This window comes from Paroedura picta, chromosome 12 (genome assembly GCF_049243985.1).
Source record: "Paroedura picta isolate Pp20150507F chromosome 12, Ppicta_v3.0, whole genome shotgun sequence".
In the NCBI taxonomy this organism is placed as follows: domain Eukaryota; kingdom Metazoa; phylum Chordata; class Lepidosauria; order Squamata; family Gekkonidae; genus Paroedura; species Paroedura picta.
In genome coordinates, this window is record NC_135380.1 from 5,063,368 (window position 1) to 5,082,627 (window position 19,260).

Consider the following 19,260-nt stretch of genomic DNA (forward strand, 5'->3'; position numbering starts at 1 on the left):
CTGCCAGCGTTTGCTGGCAGGGGCTCATGGGGATTGGAGTCCATGAACATCTGGAGGACCACAGGTTGACTACCCCTGCCATGGGGAAGACATTCATACAGCAGGATCTGAGATCTAGAAAAAAGTGACACCAGTGGGATCCAACACCAAGTCCAGCTAGGGCGGTCTTTCTCAACTTTTACAACGCTGAGAACCCCCTGAAACGTTCTTCAGGCATTGAGGAAGCCCAGATGTAGCACAATTGTGCAGAATATGGTTGGGAAGTACAGCTGTGGACACGCCCACCCACCCAGGGCCCCTCCCCTTCCCACGCCCTCCAGGCCTATCATTGGTCATTTTGGAGGGGGGGGGTCAGTGTTGACCCTATATGGTCATATTACCTGATAAATGTTGACGGTGAAATATAATGTGCTCGCAGCCATTCTGGAAACCCTTCCTAGAAGGCCAAGAAACCCCGGGATTTCACAAAACCCTGGTTAAGAAAGCCTGACCTAGGGAGTAAAAGCAATTTGGTCTAAGCACTAGCATAGCTCCAAACCCAAAGCCTGTAAGAGGACAAGGAATGAGTAAAGGTGTTGGCAGGCCAGACAGTAATGTGGTGATCATAGAATCATAGAGTTGGAAGGGGCCTCCAGGGTCATTTAGTCCAACCCCCTGCCCAATGCAGGAACTCACTACTAGCTGCCTATCTGCAGTGACCTCAATTCTAGGCCCAAGTGATCTCTCCTACCCCAGTCAAAAATCTCCAGAATCCAGCCTGGCCTGGAGGAAATTCACCTACCATCCCACAGTGGCAATCAGCAATTCCCTGGGGATGCAAGGAAGGGCCACAAGACAAACACTGGCACATCCCTCCCTGCCTAAATTCATAAAATCAGCATTGGATTGCTGGCCACGGCTGCCCAGGGAACAGGCCGTGTAGAACGGCAGCATTGAAACGCTTACCCTCTGCCTTCTTCATCGTGTTTCCAGGCTGATTACGATAATAATGAGAGGGGGGGAATAATTTCCGGTTCAAAGAACAATAAAATTTCAACCCCTCCCCCCCCCAAATCTCTGCCTCCCTTTCCCCTCTAAAAGATGCCTGCCGTTGAAAAGCCCTAGCAAACAACCTAGCCTGGTGGCGCCTCTTGAAGATCTCCAAGGGGGGGATCTCCCTCGCCTCTTCAGGGAGCCCATTCCACCCAGCAGGAGGCCATGATGGAAAACGCCCAGGCTCAGGTTGATGCCAGCCGGGCCGCCGGGCCCAAAATCGTAGCTGGCTCCCAGGGATGTACAGAAGGAGATGGTCCAGTGTGCAAGTCCCGTGCGCCATTTTTCCTTTGGAGGCCAGCCAGAGGACTGCAGCCCCATTTCAGTCCTGTGGTAGCCGAACTCCAGTGCCGTCTCTCGCTTTGCTTGGGTTGCAGCCCAGCGAGTTTCTTCCCAGCCGTGGCATCTGCCGTCTCTTTCGGACTCGGGAAGAGCTTGAGTCCAAGAAGAAAGACCGCTGCAGGATATCCGCACCCCGGCGCTGTTTCTCTGTCGTCCGCCTTCATCTTAACGCCCTGGACTGGAGCAGGGGAAAAATCCCTTGCCAGACTGTCGTTCCGCCTCGGAACAAAATCAGAAATGTGTGAGATGGCCAAGTCACTCTTCGCTCTTTCCCAAGGACTGCCGAAAAGACTTTGGATCGAATCCCGACAAGATCCGGGGGCAAACTAGAACGTTGGGCGGAGGAAACGTTTAATAAAATGTGGGGAGGGGACGTGTTCCTGTCGAAATGTCGTCGTCATCTGTGGTCACCTGATGATCAACTAATGGAATCTGCTATAAAACAACCCCAAATGAATGAATGTGTGCCCCCGTCCATTTATTTTGTAGTGCGCAAATCTCAAGCTGAAAGACTTCCGGAACATCTTAGGGGAATGTTAAGATTGGTTCTGCCTTGCTTGAAACAACAGCTGGTCCCATGTCATTCTGGGGGCGAGGGGGGAAGGTAAACACCTTCCTCTAGGACAGGGGTAGACAAACTGCGGCCCTCCAGATGTCCATGGACTACAATTCCCATGAGCCCCTGCCAGCGAACGCTGGCAGGGGCTCATGGGAATTGTAGTCCATGGGCATCTGGAGGGCCGCAGGTTGACTACCCCTGCTCTAGGATGCTTCATTTTTTTGTTTTCTGATGCCTGCTAAACCTTCCCCTTCGCCATAGAAATGGTGTCTGTTCTGTTTTCAGCGCCACGGTTTCACTTCCTTGACATTAAATTGGCTAGCGTTTTGACTTTGTAAACTGCTTTGAGGCTCCTTCGGGTAGGGAAAAGCAGGGTATAAAAACACACTCCTTTTTAGTCTTAATAAAAGGGTGCGGGTATAGGATTTTCTGAGGGGTTATTATGAGAATTGGATTTTCAGTTACAACTCAGTCCCGGGGGGGGGGGGGGAGGCTATGCCATGGCAGATTTTACCTGCCTCGGTGAAGGGCATCAAGGAGGAGCTGCTGGGAGGATTGGCGCAGGGACCAGATAGGAGCATCTCAGGAGACCTTGCAGGTAACGGAGTTGCTTCCCTTACCTTTTTGGAAACGTTCAAACTGATGGGTGGGCGAGATCCCCTCCGGGCAAGGATGGGAACAAAGCTGGTGCCAGCATCCCCTCAGGTGGGGCAGGTCTGGTTTATCTATGCAGCACAGGTTATGGGCCCTGCACTTCCAGGGACTGTGCACGGTGCATCTCCTCACAACAGGCACCCTGTGAGGTAGGTGGGGCGGGGAGAGCTCTGGAAGAACCATGACTGGCCCAGAGGTTATCTAGCTGGCTGCATGTGGAGCAGGAACGGGACTCAAACCCAGCTCTCCAGATTAGAGGCTGTTAACCACTACCCTGAGCTGACTGGTAACGGGCAGGTGGCTACAAGGGACCCCCCCAGCATGGCCTTCCTTGCAGGTGGAAGGCGCTCTCAGTACCGTGGGCTCCAAGACGCCCAACGCAGTGTGTTGCGGACCACCCTCCTGAATATGCTCCAGGCACAATCTGCTGAGTCCCAAATCCAAATCCCCAGAAGGAGGGGCTGTGGCTCAGTGGAAGAGCCTCTGCTTGGCATGCAGAAGGGCCTGGCCTCAATCCCTGGCCTCTCCATGCTCAAGGATTAGGTAGCAGGTAATGCAAAAGACCTCCCCCTTCCCCAGCAACCTGCAAAGCTGCTTTGTGTCTGTCAAATGCTGCACCTTTGTGCATTCTTAGCCCTGCACATTTGGCAAAGTCGATCACCACGCACTGTGCAGGGGCCCCAACACTGCTGCTTCTGCTCCTGCCCATCATGTCTGCAGACAAAGACGCCGTGGCTGGTGCCGGAGCATGCCCAACCGGGCTGTCAGTTGTGGGTTTCCTTCCTTCCTTCCTTCCTTCCTAATGAGTTTTCGCTGCGTTCTGCAGCCAACATCCAGCCTCTAGCTTCTGCCTGGCATCGGGGTCCTTGTTGCTGGCGCTTGAAATGTAATTTACTGTATGCAAATGCGCCAGACACCCACGCAGTTTGGGGGAAGTGCACCGAGGGATTCCCCACAGATCCGAGATAATGAGGAGGGAGCAAACTTCATGAATGTGTGTTCACAGCCAACATAATTGGGAAGGCAACACGAGCAAGGTAGATATAACTAATTCCGCCAGGCAGGCATCCTGAATTGGATGCTGTGGTTCATTAATGTTTGGCTTGGGGCTACGTATAAAAAGAACCCTTAAAAAAAAACACACTCTACTTCCTGAACAAAGACTTTGTTATGTTCTCTATCAGCATTGCAGCAGGCTCGTGGCCTTGGGTTTGAAAATCCCAGTTGCGCAGACGCATGGGTACGATTCCTGGGCCCTTTGGGTTTGCGTGCAGACTTTATTTACTTTGTGCTATCTTTTGATTCCCTGGAATTGTGGATTCATTTACACAGTTGCTTAATTCCGGTGGGAAAGAGCCCCTGGATAATCACAGCTTTTTACCTGCCTGGGATTTCTCTCTGGCCGAGGGATTTCACCGAACGTGCATGGCCTGCTTGCATCTTCCAGAAGTCTGAATTGGGCCCATATTGTCAAGCAAGATGCATGATTGGAAGAGTAACTTGTTTAACCGTCTCCGATATGTTTATGTGGCAAGGAGGAGAATTTCCCAGTGTTGTTTATTTAGAAGATTTTAATGCTCTCCCCACAACAGATACTCTGTGAGATAGGTGAGGCTGAGAGAGCCCTGACAGTACTGCTGTGTAAGAACAGCCCTATCAGGACTGTGACTGGCCCAAGGTCACCCAGCTGGCTGCAAGTGGAGGAATGGGGAATCAAACCCGGCTTGTCGGATTAGAAGCCGCCAGTCTTAACCACTACACCCCGCTGGAGATTTGGTGGTAAGCCTGGGGAAAGTGGGATTTGGGGAACGGGCTCAGCGGGGTATAATGCCTTCAAGTTCACCCGCCAAAGCATTCACTTCCTCCAGGGGGACTGCTCTGGAGATAAGTTGTGATTTCTGGATATCTCCAGGTTCCACCAGGAAGCTGGCAACCCCATACCAGACCCTACATGTATAAGGAAAGTCTGATGGTTAGATCACGAGGAAGCAGTTTCCAGCTGGGAGATGAAAGGAAAGACGTCCTGCAAGCATTGATCAAAAAGAAGATGCTGACCGAAAGGTCTCTTTACCTGCCACATGTACCGATCCATGGAAATGCACTTGGTATGCATCTCCTTTTCCACTGAGTCTACTGCAGCAAGCCATGGCCAAAACCGAATGAATGGCCATGATGATAATACCAGTTCTATTGACTGCAGGGAGCGAGAAATGCAACCTCCCCCCGCCCCCCACACACACACACACACCAAACACAACGGCATCCTCACAAAAGAGCCAGGCTGGTTTCATTGTTTGGTTGATGTGTTAGGGAGGGTCTTGCAGCAGGTGGCGCCAGAGAGCAAGCGAAGCTGTGCAGCCTGCACTGCGAATGACAAAAAACAGATGTCCCCCCCCCCCCATCAGCTCTGTGCCAGTCGCCTAAAGCTTTGGTTTGCATTTCCTAAATTAAAGTCCCAGCTCTCCCTGGTGCTGGGGGAGGGGGGGGCTGCAAGAAGTGCCCCCCTGAAAAGGACAACGCCCTTGTCCTCCTCATTTTTATGCTTATCCCCATCTGAAACGAAGCCTCAATACGCCTAACTTTATTTAGTCTCGTTCTTTCCCCCCCCTACTTTCTCCTCCTCCCCGCCCCCCCCCCCCCCGTCTGGCCCTTTTCTGCGGACTGTTACTCTTTCTCCTCCCGTGGATTCCCCTCCCACCCTCTCGCACCCTGCTGAAATTTGGATTGCAAACCGGTTGAGACGAGGAACTTGTCTCTGCTGTGCGCATGACTTTCGTTGAAATGCTGCACACGCTCGTGCATGGGTAGAGCAAGGTAAATGATAATAGCGATCAATAAACAAACAGTCTGGAACAAGTCATTTTGTCCTTTATGAAACCGACAGTCTGCATTAGGGCTCCACCAAGGTTTTTAAGAAGGACCCAACATGTCAAACCCAGACTCGCTCAAACGTTACAGCAGTAGAAGAGTTGGGTTTGAACCTCGCTTTTGACTACCCAATGGAGACCCTAAGCGGCTTACAATCCCCTTCCCTTCCTCTCCCCACAACAGACACCCTGTGAGGCAGGTGAGGCTGAGTGAGCTCTGCAAGAACACCTCCAACAGGACTGCGACTAGCTCAAGGTCATCCAGCTAGCTACATGTGGAGGAGGAGTGAGGAATCAAACCCAGCTCACCAGGTAAAAGGCTGCCGCTCTTAACTACGACACCAAGAACAAAGCTGTCCACGCTGAAGATCCTCTGAAATAAAAAGGAAACCCTTGGGAACTTTCTTTGTTGCAGTCGGGCAAGCAGCAAATAGACGGATCATGTGTGACGGATTAAGGGGAGAATAAACCAGGTGGTAGATGATACTTTGGGGCCAGGTCAGGAGCTAAATTGAACTATCTGCTCCCCCAAAATAAGGCCAAGTGCCTTCACATATCAAGCAATCCATGAAGTTCAACCCACGAAGCCCTGGAGAGATGGACTAGAGCCAATGGGATGAAATTAATTGCAAAGAAATTCTGTCCAAACTTCAGGAAGAAGTTCCTGGCAGTTAGAGCGGTTTCTCAGTGGAACAGACTTCCTTGGGAGGTGGTGGGTTCTCCATCTTTGGAAATCTTTAAACAGAGGCCAGATAGCCATCTGACGGAGAGGCTGATTCTGTGAAGGTTCAAGGGGGTGGCAGGTTACAGGGGATGAGCGAGAGGGTTGTGAGTGTCCTGCACAGTGCAGGGGGTTGGACTAGATGACCCATGAGTTACCTTCCAACTCTAGGATTCTATGAGTCTAAATTCCGTCTCAACCTCCAGAAGAATTGCGGTTTCTCAGTGGAACAGGCTTCCTCGGGAGGTGGTGGGTTCTCCATCTTTGGAAATCTTTAAACAGAGGCCAGAAAGCCATCTGATTCTGTGAAGGTTTAAGTGGGTGGCAGGTGACAGTGGATGAGCAAGAGGGTTGTGAGTGTCCTGCATAGTGCAGGGGGTTGGACTAGATGACCCAAGAGGTCCCTTCCAACTCTAGGATTCTAAGTCGTCCCTCATGGGCTTTCTGAGGCCCAAGATGGCTTGCCATTGTTTCCCCCTCTACCCCAGCCCCTTGGTGTTCCCCCATTCGAGTGCCAACCCTACTTAACTTCCATGCTTTAATCAGATTAGCATAGCCTGGGCTATTGGGCTGCTACACCATCCGCCCCAAATAAAAATCCTAAATGTGACATCCCTTTTGCTGCAGTACCCCTCAAGTTCGGCAGGTGGCAGTGTCGACCTGACCTTGCGACAGGCGGGCGGGCCCGAAATTCAGCATCCTTCCTTTCTCCTTCGGTCCTACTTCGGGGGGCCTCTGCAAATTATTTGTTCCAGATGAGTTCTTGCTATTGTAATATTTGGTTTAACCCGACCTGCTCCGAGCGAAGCCGGCACCAGGATAAATATTGTGCTTTTCATAGACTAGCGCCTCGGTTCTTAAAGGGCCACATGTGCTCTGTTTGCCCTCGGATGGGGGGAAAGCTACCCGGCTTTTTGAACGCGGAGGAGGTGTAGCCAGGGCTAACAATGGCACTTTGTGGCAGGAATATTATCGGAGTGGAACTGACTGTACATATTGAACCAGGATTCCCCGGCTTGGGTTTCCCTTTGAAGATTAGTGCTATTAAGTCCAAGCGGGGGGCGGTCTGTCTTAGGAGGACAGGATGCGGGGAGTCACGTCCGCCGCTATTGTGCCGCTGCCTTTCGACTGTGACCACACACTTGGCTTTCGCCGAGTTCACCTTTCTCTTTATGCTCTTTTCAAGAACTCCTTTCTTGGGGCTCCCCGAGACACGCAGGGCGGAAACACAAGCGGGCAGCATTCGAGCCCGTTTGCAACGTGCATTTGTGCCGTTTCGGCTCCTCTGTTCTCTCGAGTTTTATTTTATATATATATTGGTTTGGTAGCAATCATTGGTTCTTGTACGAGCTCTAAAAACAGTGGGATTCCCCGGTCAGAGAATTTGATGCATTCTGTAATAAAGGGATTGCAGGTTAGAGGGATCGGAGTGGGTAAGGTTGACGAAGGATAGGACAAGGAGGCCTCCTGGAGAAACATGCTTATCTTTTAAAATCTTCTTTCGCTATCCCCTGAAATAGGCAGCTTCTGGACGACAAATGGTGATCTTACTCGGACCACCCTGATATGCTGAAATGCATTTCTTGGCAGCTAGCTGGTTTTAATGCAGCACTAGGATCCTGTAGGACAGGGGTAGTCAACCTGTGGTCCTCCAGATGTTCATGGACTACAATTCCCATGAGCCCCTGACAGCGTTTGCTGTCAGGGGCTCATGGGAATTGTAGTCCATGAACATCTGGAGGACCACAGGTTTGACTACCCCTGCTGTAGGAGACTCACACAAGTTGCTGGTGTGGAGTTTAAGAAAGCCAGCTTGGTGTAGTGGTTAAGAGCGGCGACTTCTCATCTGGTGAACTGGGTTTGATTCCCTACGCCTCTACATGGAGCCGCCTGGGTGACCTTGGGCTAGTCACAGTTCTGTTAGAGCTGTTCTCGCAGAGCTCTCTCGGACCCACCTACTTCACAAGAAGAGAAGTGGATTGTAAGTGCTGTGAGACTCCTTCGGGCAGTGAAAAGCAGGGTATAAAAAACAACTCTTGTGGGGAGGAGAAGGGAAGATGATTGTAAGCCACTTTGAGATTCCTTCGGGTAGTGAAGAGTGAGGTATGAAAACAAACTTTTCTTCATCTTCTTCTTGTTAGCAGCACAGTAGCACGACATGTACACAGGCCAACATACAAAATAAGAGGCTCTGAAGAACTGGGATCATGTATGTAAGGGAAAGTGCTTTGTCCTTGGCCTGGATCACATGTCTTTTAGCTCTCAGATGTTTCTCCTGAGCAGGGATGTTCAAATCACCTTCAAATGTAACTTTAGGCAAAAAAATCCAACAACTCTAGGCCGAGGACACATGACAGCCTCACACATTAATTGAAGCTTCAAGAAAGAGAGATTATTTGCACAAATGTGCAAATTTGTGCACATTTTGCACAAATGTGCACTACTACCTTCCTCGGCGTGAATGTCTGGTCACCCTCCAGATGGGGCCTGGAGATCTCGTGGAATTACGACTGACCTCTGCATCAGTTCTCCTAGGGATGCCGAAGATCGAACCTGGGACCTTCTGTGTGCAAAGCAGAGCTGTCAGCCACCCCTGCGCTTCTAAGCGAATGCAGTGGGACCTTCTGCCCCATCTCCTTTTGGACAACGCCAGCAGCCTCACAAGCAGCGGCCGTGCTCATTTTTGCTTCCTTTCCCAACATTGTTTTTGCCTTTCCTGCTTGATTAGGTTTCCATCTCCCCACTTTGCGTGTTCCTTCCCCCGGCTCCTTTACAATCTCCTTTGTTCCACTGCTTGGCATCGATTTGCTATCAGCGTGCAACACAGCCCCGGGGCTACTGCTGGTAGATGTGCGTCTACAAGCCACACACACACACACATTATAATCCTACCCTCACTTAAACAGGCAGAAGGCAGCCGAATGGAACTCCTCTCTCCCGCCTTCGTGCTCGGGGGAATTGTGTTCGCAGTGAACTTCTGTCAGGTGTGCCTTTCATGGCGGACGAAGTTGCCGGTAACTGGCCCATGGGCTTCACTGCACAAATCTCCCGACACCAAAAGAAACAAATAAATAAGGGAAAGCAGGAGTCGTGGTGCCTGAAAGACTTAACAAACTTTATGCCGGCCGAAAGTTCTGTGGATTAAGCTAGGATATAATTTTGTTAGTTTAAAGCAGGGGTAGACAACCTGTGGTCCTCCAGATGTCCGTGGACTACAATTCCCATGAGCCCCTGCCAGCATTCGCGTATGCTGGCAGGGGCTCATGGGAATTGTAGTCCATGGACATCTGGAGGACCACAGGTTGACTACCCCTGCTTTAAAGCAACTCCCTTCCCCCCCCCTTTGATTTTTACACCCACAACCTGCTCACCGAACCCTCTGGCTGCAGGCAGCCAATTCCCAAACTTTTGTCCAATTCCATTTAGGCAGAAGGGGAAAAGCCACGGCCTCCCTCCGGAGCTCCCGCAGACCCCCAGAGATCCACGGACCCCTGGCTGGGAATCCTTGATTTAAATCCACAACACTTTTTTGAGATCGCATGACCAGTAGTTGTGAGGCATGGCTGTCTTTTAAATGTTGCTAGGTATGTATCGTGTTTTATTCCTCCAGATGTCCTCTAAAACAGGGGTAGTCAACTTGTGGCCCTTCAGATGTTCATGGACTTGCTGGCAGGGGCTCATGGTATTGTAGTCCATGAACATCTGGAGGACCACAGATTGACTATCCCTGCTCTAAAACATCCTATTGCTGGGTCTCATAAGCTGAGAACCGTTGTTTCTTTTGGCAAGTCCATCCATCTCACGTTGGATCATCTACTTTCTCTGCTACCTCCAACTTTTCCTAGCATGATTTTCTTTTCCATGGACTCTTGCCACCGTCTTAGCCTTATATAAAAGTTCATTCCAGTGCACTGGAGATAATTGCACTGTCTTGAAGTGCATTGCATGGCTATTTCTCTACTTGGCAGTAGCAGGAGGACCTGTTGCTTATACAACTTGGAAGGCAGTGCAGTCTGAACTAGGGAGGAAAGGCTGCAGGTTGGGAGGGTTGCCCAGAAAAAGGCTTCATCTGGCCCTCAGTAGGCCCCTGGCAGACAGGGTCTCCTGATTCTCTGGGTCCTTTGGGGATCTTTACATAAACGCCCTGACGGCGCCGTGCGTCTTCTGTCCGGAGAAGGGACCGTAAAAATACTCGCCTGCCTGGGGTTGGAGGCTGTGCTCTAGTTACAGGGAGGAATGAATTTTGTTGGCACCAAGCCACCCAACCAAGGAATCTGAATCTTGGATTTGTATCAGCTCAGGGCCCCACTCTGCCTGTTCAATGTGGCGATACAGGCTGGTTTTCTAAGGGGCCTAAAGGATTGCGTTGACCAAAATCAACATCAGGCATTGTACACAGGGGGACAAAAATTATACAGGCCCAACAGCTTTCATTGCAGGCTCTAGAGCAGGGGTAGTCAAACTGCGGCCCTCCAGATGTCCGCGGACTACAATTCCCAGGAGCCCCTGCCAGCAGTCGCTGGCAGGGGCTCCTGGGAATTGTAGTCCACGGACATCTGGAGGGCCACAGTTTGACTACCCCTGCTCTAGAGTGACTAAACTGAGTCCCTGCAAAAGGTAGTAATGTGAGTGAAAGAGGAGGAAGAAGAGCGTGTTTTATACCCTGCTTTTCACTACCCAAAGGTGGCCCAAAACAGCTTACAAACACCTTCCCTTTCTTCTCCCCACAATAGGCACCCCGTGAGGTAGTTGGGGCTGAGAGAGCTCTAAGAGAACTGCCTGGTGAGAACAGCCCTGAGAGAACTGTGACTTGCCCAAGGTCACCCAGCTGCCTGCATGTGGAACAGCGGGGAATCCAACCCAGTTCTCCAGATTCGAGGCTGCCCCTCTTAACCACTGTCCCATTCTGGCTCTCTCAGACCCAACATGAGACGGATCGGCTCTATGAAAGAAGCCATGACCCTCTGTTTCCAAGATCTGAGGATGACTGTTAATAATAAGACATTTTGGAGAACATTAATTCGTAGGGTCACCACTCAGAAGAGACTTGATGGCTCTCCCCCCCCCCAACAGGTGGTACAGCACTTGAGAGCAAACAAAAGGACCCCTTATCAAGTGGTATCTTTCAGTAAAGAGCCAGTTTGGTGTAGTGGTTTGGTGTAGTGGTTTGGTGTAGTGAGAGCCAGTTTGGTGTAGTGGTTAGGAGTGCGGACTTCTAATCTGGCATGCCGGGTTCGATTCTTCACTCCCCCACATGCAGCCAGCTGGGTGACCTTGGGCTCGCCACGGCACTGATAAAACTGTTCTGACCGAGCAGTGATATCAGGGCTCTCTCAGCCTCACCCACCCCACAGGGTGTCTGTTGTGGGGAGAGGAATGGGAAGGCGACTGTAAGCTGCTTTGAGCCTCCTTCGGGTAGGGAAAAGCGGCATATAAGAACCAACTCTTCTTCTTCTTCTTCTTCTAAACTACTACTGATGACCAAGCTACCCTGGAGTGGCCTCTTATCCCGTTTTCTTACTTCCTCAGTGGCTATTTTGTAGTGGCACTCACTACCCTTACTCCAATTTTAAAGAATGCCCACAGAAAGTGGGGGGGGGGGCTGATAATGGCAGGCTGTTTTTTGATATTATCCTTCCCAAGTGATAAGGAAAGGTACCATATATTCATCAGTGTCCAATGAGAATATGCTTGGCAGAATGTGTGGGAAAATGGTCAGGGGCCCTGAGTCTACTGAACTGTAGCACCAATTGCTTAACAGGGCCATCTTTTGCCAAGGCACAAGCAGAATTTTATCATTGTCCTGCGTCTTCGTATTTCTTTAGTAAATACATCAGATTTTTAACCTGGGTGGAATTTGACCTCTGGCTCTTGTAGGTTTCTGAACAGGCAAGGATGTCGGTAAAAAATTCTTCTCGCCTCTTGTCATGACAATGCAGGAATGCCATGCAGGTGAACACCCAATGAAGAAGAAAAAGAGTTGGTTCTTATATGCCACTTTTCACTACCAGAAGGAGTCTCCAAGCGGCTTCCAATCCCCTTCCCTTTCCTCTCCCCACAACAGACACCCTGTGAGGTAGGTAGGGCTGAGAGAGTCCTGATATTACTGCTCGGTCAGAACAGCTTTATCAGTGCTGTGGCGAACCCAAGGTCACCCAGCTTGTTGCATGTGGGGAATCAAACCTGGCTCACTAGATCGGAAATCCACACTCCTAACCACTACACCCAGCTGGCTCTCTCTGAAAAGTGAGCGTTCCCTTTCTAAGTCATCTTAAAAATCTCTACTGCTCTACCAAGAGACAAGGAGAACTTTGCAATGTATCATGTGCCAGATGGGTGGTGAACCACATGGTTTTGAATGTGTGAGAAACGATCATCTATATTTGCACAATCAGCCACCTTGACCAGCTGGCTACCTGCACACTGCAGTAAATGGCTACTCAGTTGATCATTTTACACAATGATCTACCGTACATTTGTCGTCCATGTGTGGTAACCACCTCCTTACTACTGGATGACCAAGCTCTTCCCCTCAAACTGTTGGGCCAGCTGTTGTGTGAGATACTTTTCCTGTATTTACCCTGATCGAGAGCAGAAAGGTGGCAAAATCTTCCATGTAGCATGAAAAAAGAGCCTCTTGTGGCGCAGAGTGGTAAGGCAGCCGCCTGAAAGCTTTGCCCATGAGGCTGGGAGTTCAATCCCAGCAGCCGGCTCAAGGTTGACTCAGCTTTCCATCCTTCCGAGGTCGGTAAAATGAGGACCCAGCTTGCTGGGGGGTAAACGGTCATGACTGGGGAAGGCACTGGCAAACCACCCCGTATTGAGTCTGCCATGAAAACGCTAGAGGGCGTCACCCCAAGGGTCAGACATGACTCAGTGCTTGCACAGGGGATACCTTTACCTTTACCTTTTTAGCATGAAAAAAATGGTCCCCCCAAGGGATACGCTGTTGTTTAAGTTCTTCCCTTGTAAAAGATTATCCTTGTCCACTCACATCTGTGTCGCTAAATCCACCATTTCCCCTTGTATATTATGAGACAGACTCACTGAAATCAAACAATTAAGGAGGATAGGCGTACCTTGGTGTCATTCGTCTGTCAAGGCAGCCTCCTTTGTATACCAGCTGAAGTGCCAGAGCTTTTTATAGCCCTCGGAAACAGAAATAGCACATCTCTTGATAAAACACAACGCTTTTGTGCACCAGTCACTGGATCTTTACGGGGGGGGAAGTCCCATTGGCTTCCCCTTTCAGACTCGTCCTAGATTGTCCTCCAACCTTCTGCCCCTCCGTGATGTTCGTCGCCACCACCCTGGTCAACCCGTACGGTCACAATGCAACGAGAAATCAAACCGTGGTGAACGAATGCTTTTTGCAAGCACCATTTTAGAACCGGAGGGAGATTATACCGGTGGCTGCTTCTTAGTATTTTCACGGTTTCCCGGAGGGGACCGAAAAGGAAAGAAGAAAGCCGCATGCGTGAATTACAAGACAGCCGGCATTAAACGAATCTGCTGTACCAGAGCAAAAATAAAGAGGTAAAAAAAGACACACACACACACCAGCCCGTGTTATATAATGCTCGGTGGTTTAATTTTTTTCCTTGCACTTGTCTTTTCCACCGATCGTGTGCTTCAACATCTGACTGTACATCTTTTAATTACTTCTTTTCCAGTAAAGGTTTCATCATCTATTGACATTGGGCAAAGACGGTTCTTTTTCTCCCCCCCCCTTTTTTAAAAGGGATTTTTAAAAAACATCCATCACTTTGTTCTACAATTTGCTTTTGACGCTGCAAAAAGCACTAATTGCAAGAGCCAGCCAGCGGCTCTGCTTCTCATTTCTATTCCAACCTGGCCTCTGCCATTGGCTCGCCAGAAACCCCCGCGAACCAATCGGGACGGTCTTTGCCATTCATGTCCTAGCAACAAGCCCTGTTCCAATCCTTCTCCAGCTAACTGACACCTGAAAAATTACATCATGAATAAAAGCCAAGCAACAAGGGCCAAGACATTAGGGGGGGGGAATCTGTCTGCTGCAGAGTTCATTTAAGGTGTTTCAGTCTAGATTCTTAAAGCTACATAGCCCTTAAATCCTGGTCCGTCTCTCACTTTTGCTCGCAGCAGAATCTGAATCCATGCCGTGTGCATTCTGCAAAACCATTCCCAGGCACATCTTAGGATGCTTAGGGCTGATCCTGCGTTGAGCAGGGGGTTGGACTAGATGGCCTGTATGGCCCCTTCCAACTCTATGATTCTATGATTCTATGATTCTATGATTCTATCTAGATCTTTCTAGGAGAAGGATGGATCAAATGAGACACAGGAATGGTTAAATGCTGATCGATCAGGGGCGGGACGGGGAAGAAGATCCAAGGTCTTTTTTTAAAAAATCACAAAAGCACTTTATTTATGGCTCTTGTTTCTGTCTTCTTGTTGGCTCCAGCTCCGAGGAACCTCTGGCGGAAGGAGGAATTGATCGGGAAGGGCGGCGCTGTGAGCACAGCAGTGTCTTCAATCAGGCCCCCGGGAGGCTTGACACGGGTTGCGCATGGCTCCTGGAGGCTCAGATCAAACCCTTCCCTGTTCTTTCTTGGCTATCATTTTTTATTCATGATGGGAGGACTGCCGGTGGAGCTGCAGAGAATCGCTATCCCTCCTCCTCCCCATTTGCATTGTACTTTCAGAGAGGAGTGGGGAATGGGCAAGGATGTTATTGTAGCCATGCCAAGGGGACGAGAGGGAGCATCGTTGTCCTCTCCCTCTTTCAAAGGGGGACCGTTTCAGGCGACCGTACATCATTCTGGAGCTTAGGACTTAGGGTAAATCAGCGGGCGAGACACCCTGCGGGTGGCAGCCCGACTGCAAAGGCGTCAGCTGGCACAAAGGCTGCATTGCCGGAGGGAGGGAGGTTTCTAAACGTTGTTCATTGCAAAGAGACGTTATGCACACGGGAAGGGGAAGGGGAAAATCTATTTGGATTTGATTCCCGTCGTCGCAACACGATCAGAACCCTTGCGGCATTGTTCTCTCATTTGAACTGGGTTTGCCATCTTGTGGTGGTTTTTCTGACGGAAAGGGGAGGGGGGAACCGCTGCAGAAAGCAAGATACAAAGAATGGTTGCCGTAGAAAGGAAACGGGTGCCAGTACCCGCTATGACCTCTGGAGGGCCCCTGACATCGCTCTGATCTTTCAGTGTGCGGGGAGGAGAAAGTGCTAGGCCTTGTGCTCTCTCTCTCTCTCTCTCTCTCTCTCTCTCTCTCTCTCTCTCTCTCTCTCTCTCTCTCTCTCTAACACACACACAGCTGGGCCTTGTGCAAAAAGATTTGTATTTTTAGGTCTTCATTGGAGTCTGCAGTGCCCTGGGTATTTTGAGTTATAGATCCATCTTAGCCATGGGTCTCCTTCAAGTCCATTCATTCATTCATTCATTCATTCATTCATTCATTCATTCATTCATTCATTCATTCATTCATTCATTCATTGTGCCAAGGGTTTACACCCTCCTGATCCATCAAAATACTTCCCTGAGCATCTCAGTTCCAACTTTATTTACAGCTCTGGGGGGCAACGGGAGCTAGCGATATGGGGGAGGCTGCAGGCTCTCTCCCGGCCTTTCTCCCTTTTGCCACCAAGTCACAGCTCACTTCACGATGACCCTGTGGGGTTCTCATGACAAGAGACTGTCAAAGGTGAGTTGCCACTGCCTGCTTCTCCTTGGTGGTCCCCCATCCCATCCCAGGCTGCTTCAGTCCCATAACCAGGCGTAAAGCCAGATCTAAACCATTTGTCTCGTGCAAAAAAGCTTGAACTTGTCCAACCACTGCCTGTTCAGTGGCTTTGCTCAGGACTTGAGACTGGTTGATATAAAAGGGTGCTTTATTGCTGAAGAAGATATGGTTCAAGGGGGAAAGAACGTAGCCCCAAGGAGTACAATCTGAAATGCAATGTGTATGGAGCGGTTTCTTAAATTATGCCAAGTGGACAGCATGAGACCTGTTGACTCTCCCCAGGAAACAGCAAGGAGCTATCTTTTTAACATGGGATTTCAACTCCAAGGATGCAGTTACGGACGGCCAACCTCCATGCAACAGCAGCAGAATGCTTCTCATTCTTAAAAAGAAGAAGAAGAAGAAGAAGCAAAGATCTGTTTGACTCTCAAGTTACCTTCGGCCCATCATCATGCGAATCCTTTCATTCACAGCGTCCTGTTCACAGATTATCAAGACAGAAGGCTGGCTCCATTTTCAGCGCATGCCTTTGGCTTTGGCTGTGGCCTCGTTTGCGTTCCAGAGGAATGCGATACTTGCAGAAACCAGTAGTGGAAGCGTATAGCAGCATTCTGGAATAGGGAAGATTTGTCTGAACATGACACTGTGGCCAGCCGCTTTGCCACTAGGCTAGCTCGTCTCCTGGAGAAAGATGTACACTCCAAGTGCCACAAGTCTCGGCAGGGAATCATGTATTCCACTTTCAGCATCTGGGAGCAGATGAGAACCAGCTTGCTATAGTGGTTGCGCATGGCAGCCTCTAATCTGGAGATTCCCTCCTCCTCCTCCACATACAGCCAGCTGAGTGACCTTGGGCCAGTCACATTTCTCTCAGAGCTCTCTCTGCTTCATCGACCTCAAAGTTTTCTGTTGTGGGGAGAGGTGACTGTAAGGTGATTTGTAAGCTAAAGCAGAGACCCATGAGGGCTAGGTGCCCTTGTTGCGGTCACAGTTCTCTGACTTAGGACTACTTATCCCATAGGGTGTGGGGAGAGGAAGGATAGGCGATTGTCAGCCACTTTGAGACTCCTTCAGGTAGTAAAAAGCAGGGTACAAACACGAGCTCTTCTTTTCCCCCTCCTTCTCTTAGGCTTTTGTGATGCAAGCCATGGCCACTACAGGTCCACAGGAACAGAACACTTAGTCATACATGATTGTACACTGCAGTGCATTCCCAGCAGCTGTTGATAAGAACTTCTGCGTCACCAGAAATGCCTTCTGTTGAAGGAGTGCTTCAGAAGTCCAGCCCAATAGGTACCGGTCCTAGAATTCTCCAATCCAGCCCAAGTAATCTGTTCCGTGGAATTAAACTCCCGTGGAATTAAGCACCATTTTCTGGTGGAGTGGTCCAGATTTTTATTTTGAAAGGGGGACCCATTTGGACATCCTTTATTTATTGCGACGTCATTTATAGCCCCGACTTCTTCACTGAGACTTGAGAGGCACTTTACAGAATTTGCCTCCAGGCATTTCCCTTCTGCTCTAATCAAGCCGATTACAAGTTGCGTTTGTAGCTCTGCCTCCTTTACGAGCATGCTTTACAGCTCCCCTCCCACCTTCTGCCTGGGATAAAAGGACTGGGATATGCATTCCCACTAGTATCTGACGAAGGGCGCTTTGACCTTCAAAGGCCTGTACCCTGAAATTCTTGCCGGTGTCCAAGGTCCTTCTAGATTCGGATCAAACTGTTTTACAGAATTTTTGAAAGTGCAGTCGCGTATCACAAGACGACCCAAGGAATAAGGTGGAAGGACTGTGAAAACTCAGATCGCAGAACACAAGTGAATCCATGTAAAACAAGTATCCCAAATGGGTTTAAATGCGCACGGTATGCACGCACACACACACACACACTGGTTCACAGGAGACCACGGACAGGATGTAGTACAGAACACAGTGAAACTGGAGCTCCGAGCAGACCATGGAGCAGTCATCCAAACCTCCCGAGTGGGCATGGATGATTTTTGCCTGGGAGCAGATCAAGACAGCAGGAAGGAAATTGGGGGCATTGCTTCATATTTCAGTAGAGTCTTCAGCATGTTTTAATGACCCTGTTTTTGAGATTTTTCAAGAATCAACTGCAAAAATTAATCCCAATGAAATGGAGTAGAGACATTTCCAATTCTGGATGGGCTTCAGAGCAGCGAGGTGCTGCTGGGCCCTGGCTTTCTGTTGGTGTCCGTGGCCAAGGGTGCTTTGACACTTTCTGGATGGGGAAGATCTTGTCGCTGCAGCAAGTGCCCTAGTAGCTTCTAGATTAGATTACTGCAGTGTGCTCTCTGTGGAGCTGCCCTTGGAGACTGTCCAAAATATACAGTTGCTACTGCAGGTTCTGCTGCACACAAAATGTTGAGGAGTGGGTTGTAGGGTCCTTATCACTCCCAGTCTTCTTCCTTCTATGCTGGCTCCTAATTTGTTTTGGGGACCAATTCAAGGTGCTGGCATTGACTTCTAAAGCCCTATAGGAGTAAGGCCCAGCTTTCGTTAAGAACCACCTTCTTCTATATGAGCTTACATTCCACCTTGGTCATCTTTAGAGACCCTGCTTTGTATGTTCCTCTTATCTGAAGCGACATGGGTGGCATGTACTAAAATGCTGGAATTCCCTCCCCAGGGAGACATGTCTGTCTCTCATTATTGCCGACTTCCACCGGCGGGTGAGGGCTTCTTTGTTTGGTTTGGTGTTCCCCTAATAACTGTTATTGGCCTTCCTCCCCGGTTGTGTTGTTACGTGCATTTGTGTGTTTTATTGAATCGTTTCAAGATTTTATATACACTTAAGTGCTGTTTTTATTTCTTGATGTTTTAGTGTTTCAATATTCTCTACCTTGTGGGACCCTGCTTGGGTGGCAAGGCAGCACGGAAATGTTCTAAAGAAGTCAATAAAGCCAATAAATTGATTTCTTGGAGCTCTGTTGTCATTTTTAGGTAATGCATTATCCAAGTTTTTTTTCTTTTAAGGTAGGTATGAAAGTCAAGATTCCTCCTCCCCCTTGCTTTTCAGTCCATTGGAGGCCTTCGCTCTGAGGGTTATGCTGCTCTCTTAATTGTGGATCACCAAAGAATTGGAAAGCCCACATGGCCAAGGAAAACCACCAAGGAAGTCCAGGTTTTCTACCCAGAGGCCGGCAACAGCCAACTTCCTCTGCGTGTCTCTTGTCTTGAACACGCTACGGCAGCCTTTTTCAACCTTTTGATCATGGCAGAGCCTCTGAAATAATTTTTCAGGCTTCAAGAAGCCCCAGAAGTGGCCACGCCTCTTGCCATGCTCCTGGAAGTGAGATCACCACTGGTGCTAACAGGCAGGTTCAAGGACT

General features: G+C 49.6%; 1 protein-coding gene across 5 annotated transcripts in view; it reads left to right on the forward strand.

Moving 5' to 3' along the window:
- SORL1 (sortilin related receptor 1) overlaps positions 1-5,656 on the forward strand; it is an 84,420-nt gene extending 78,764 nt beyond the window's left edge. For 3 of the 5 annotated variants that reach the window (XM_077305152.1, XM_077305148.1, XM_077305149.1), the window contains one exon: positions 65-1,831. The gene's annotated coding sequence lies outside the window, so the exon portion shown is untranslated. Of the gene's footprint in view, positions 1-64; positions 1,832-5,638 lie in introns of those variants that run through there. The other 2 variants (XM_077305151.1, XM_077305150.1) reach the window with 2 other exon arrangements.
- Positions 5,657-19,260: the final 13,604 nt, after the last annotated feature.